Source organism: Elephas maximus, chromosome 14 (assembly GCF_024166365.1).
Source record: "Elephas maximus indicus isolate mEleMax1 chromosome 14, mEleMax1 primary haplotype, whole genome shotgun sequence".
Lineage (NCBI taxonomy): Eukaryota > Metazoa > Chordata > Mammalia > Proboscidea > Elephantidae > Elephas > Elephas maximus.
In genome coordinates this window covers 43,481,285-43,485,395 of record NC_064832.1, presented here as the reverse complement: position 1 = coordinate 43,485,395, position 4,111 = coordinate 43,481,285, and the positions used below count along the sequence as shown (strand labels likewise).

At 33.7% G+C, this 4,111-nt stretch overlaps 1 non-coding gene across 1 annotated transcript; it reads left to right on the top strand.

Moving 5' to 3' along the window:
- Positions 1-2,086: 2,086 nt before the first annotated feature.
- Positions 2,087-2,157, top strand: TRNAE-UUC (transfer RNA glutamic acid (anticodon UUC)). Its single transcript has one exon. It is a non-coding gene; the product is annotated as a tRNA-Glu (tRNA).
- Positions 2,158-4,111: the final 1,954 nt, after the last annotated feature.

The following is a 4,111-nucleotide window of genomic DNA, read 5'->3' as shown; positions in this document are numbered from 1 at the left end:
CAAATGCTGATGACAACGTGGAAAAATGTGAGCACTCACGTATTGCTGGTGGAAACAAAAAATGGTAAGTTACTCCAGTAGCCTATCTCATTTATTGCAGCATTTTGTGATAGCCCAAAACTGAAAGTCTGTATCATGGATTGAATTGTGTCCCTGAAAGTTGTCTGTCGACTTGGCTAGGTCATGATTCCCAGTATTGTAGGATTGTCTACCATTTTGTCACCTGGTGTGATTTCCCTATGTGTTGTAAATTCTATCACTACGATGTAATGAGATGGATTAAAGGCAGTTATTTTGATGAGATCTACAAGATTAAATAGTGCCTTAAGCCAATCTCTTTTGAGATATAAAAGACAGAAGCGAGCAGAGAGACATGGGAGCCTCATATCAAGAAGAAAGCAGTGCCAGGAGCAGAGTGTGTCCTTTGGACCTGAGGTTCCCGCACAGAGAAGCCCCTAGACCACAGGAAGATTGATGACAAGGACCTTCCTCAAGAGTCAACAGAGAGAAGAAAGCCTTCCTCTGGAGCTGGTGCCCTGAATTTGGACTTCTAGCCTTCTTGACAGTGAGAGAATAAATTTTTCTTTGTTAAAGCCCTCCACTTGTAGTATTTCTATTATAACAGCACTAGATAACTAAGACACTCCCTAAATGTCCTTTAGTAGGTAAATGGTTAAGCAACTGTGGTACATCCATATATACCATTGAAAACTACTTAGCAATAACAAGAAATGAGCTACGGATAAACGCACCTTGAATTAGTCTCAAGAAAATTAAGCTGAGTTTAAAAACAGAAAAAACAAAGCCCAGATCAAATAGATCCATAGTGCAAGATTCCATTTATGTAACATTCATGAAATAATATAATTAGAAGCCTGGAGAACATATTAGTGGTTCCGAAGTGTTAAAGGAGAAAGATATGAGTGTGGCTATAAAGGGTTAACACAAAGGAGTCTTGTGGTGACACTAGAGTGTAATATCTTGATTGTGGCAGAAGTGATGTCAAGCTACAAAGATGATGAAATTTCACAGAGCTACAGATGCGCTTGTGCGTACGTATGCATGCGCACACACACCAGTGCGTGTATAACTGGTGAAGTCTGAATAATCTCTATGGAATATACCATTGTCAATTTTCTTGATATTTATATCGTACTATAAAAAAAAAAAAATTTTTATAGTTGTGTAAAATGTTAATAGGCAGGAGGAGAAGGATTCACGGGACTTCCCTGTTCGTTTCTTTGCAACTTCCTCTGATTATATATATAATATATATATATTTAATTTTTTCCCAAAATGAAAAGTTTCAAAAATAGAGAGAAGTTAAGAAAAAATATTGAGAGGAAGTTTCTGGGAATTTTGGGCAGAGCAAAAGAACTTCGGAGGTTTGTAGTTTCCTATAAGATTGAAAAACGTGGAGAATCAAGTTTGAAAAAAGTAGAAAGGCAATGAGAGAGTTAATAAAGGAAGTCAAAAAATAGCTTTGAGGCATTTTCTTTGAAACATGGTTATATTCATTCTTCTTTCCAGTATTAGAAATTGAGGGTAGCCTCCATTTAGGAAGATAGTGTTTCCAAGAGAAATCAAAAATCCAAAAAAAAAAAGCAAACATAGAGTCATTTCTGTGGAAAGAATAATAATATACAAAATGAGTAATCTTTAGCAGCTTTAGCCCTGAACATTAAATAATATGACACTTAATTAAGCAGGAAAAATGACTTATAAAAATGACTTAGGTTACTTATAACGATTGTCACTCAATTCAGTACATTTTTACCATTCAAATTATTATAATATCTAACATGAAAGAATGTCCAGCTTTTCTCTATTTTCCTTCCAAGGAAATATTCCATATTAGTTTGCTAACCCAGACCCAGTGCCCTCGAGTTTGCTAAGCATTTTTAATAAAAAATTAATTTTAGTAGAACAGGTTTTTATTACATGGTAAAAATTTTCATGTTGCAAATCAATGAAAATTTTGTTGGCAAATATATATGGTATTAAAGAAGAGAGAAAGATAATGAACGATGATCAAAATTATATTTTCACATAGTTTTAATAATATAAGAAAAATCTATAATGGGGGGCAGTGGTAATTCAATGGTAGAATTCTCACCTTTCATGTGAGAGACCTGGGTTTGATTCCCAGTCAATGCATGGCCCACCTGTCCCTCAGTGGAAGCTTAAATGTTGCTATGATGGTGAACAAGTTTCAGTGACGCTTTCAGACTGAAAGGGACTAGGATAAAAATTCTAGCTATCTACTTCTGTAAATCAGCTAATGAAAACCCTACAGATCAAAATGGTCTGAACAGCAGTCCATCATGGGGACAGCATGGGATTGAGCAGCATTTTGCTCTGTTGTGCTGGGATTGCCATGAGTTGGGCAGATTCTATGGCAGCTTGCCACCACCCCAGTAACAAACTTATAATGAATGATTTCAAATTAAATTCTTTCTCATGAATGATGGTTAGATAATAGTGAAAATAATGACTATAGGGACCTGTAGTCTAGTATGTTAATTTTCTAGATTAGATTGATTTTCTAATGGAAATGAGTTCATAAGTCAATAAATATGAGTGTAAAATGGTGTTAAATTCTAAACATATCAGATGATAAAATAAACAACATAGTTGATTTTATCAATCTTTATATCTGCTTTGGAACCCTGATGGCGTGGTGGTTAAGAGCTATGACTGCTAACCAAAAGGTCAGCAGTTCAAATCTACCAGCTGTTCCTTGGAAACCCTATGGGGTAGTTCTACTGTGTTTTTTTGGTGTTGTTGTTTTATATTTGCTTTGAGAAGTCATTTAGCAATGTAGAAATATACAATAGATTTTTTAATTAATGCATGTTTCCTTCAAAGGAGTTTGTGGGAGCTATCAAGCTGTCACTTTTCACTGCAAGATTACCTCAACAATCATAAAGTTATTGAAAGTGTTTGAGTAGATAGGAAAGCACATGCAATCTATGCTATTTATTATAAAGATGTTTTGATAGATAAACTTTTCTGAATTAACTAGTAAATAATCGCAATTCATTTTGAAACTTTTCAGAAATATCTGATTGCTGTCTTATGAAGAGGGGTAAATGTGATGCCTTGTGGAGATGAATACACATTCACCAGTAAAAAAAAAAACACCTTATTGCTTTTCTGAAAGGGCATCTTAATATGAGAAACTATTTGAAATATTATAATATTTTATTCTTCAGGGGAAAATTGAGTATATATTAAAAAAGAGGTACTTAATCGGTGGAATATATTGAATAAGTTTTATCACTTTAATGCATATTTATGTTTGCAACTCTGATTTCATTAGGAATATTCCTCAATTTACTACACTATAGACAATATTTTTTGTTACTATAAAGTCTTCAAGTGATGTTAGGCTACATGTAGAAGGTAATCCAAAAAACCAAGCCTGTTGCCATTGAGTCAATTCCTACTTATTATGACTGTATAGGACAGAGTAGATATTCTCCATAGGGTTTCCAAGGAGTGGCTGGTGGATTCAAACTGTTGATACTTGGTTAGCAGCCAAGCTCTTAACCACTGTGCCACCTTTAGTTAAATACGGAGCTATGGTCTAAAAAAAAAAAAAAAACACAGAAAATTGTTGGATGATGCAGTACAGAATATATTTATTAAACATGAATTTAGCTATTCACACTGTGTTCTCCTTTGCTAGAAACTTAATTCAGATTTTTTATGTGAATTTTAAGTTCACTATTTTTTATCTGAGGTTGCAAATGAAAAGTATGTTTCTAAGAAAAGACGATTGATTTTATTCAAGTTATTTTATTAGGATAAAAATCTAAGTCATCAATGGGAATGAAAAAACTACATTAAGTTTAAATTTCAACTCATTTCTGATTTTGAGTTGTTGGTACAAGAAAATCTAACCACAGCTAAGTTTCATAAAGAAATGCACCATAAATTCCTCAAGACAAGGTCTGAAATGTAAAAATAAATGAACAGGTACATACATACATACACACATACATACATATGTATATGCTTAAGGACCTGCCTGCATACGTCCAGATATACATACATATATTCACATCAAATATGCTTGTAATACATCAGTTTATACGGCATTTAAAAT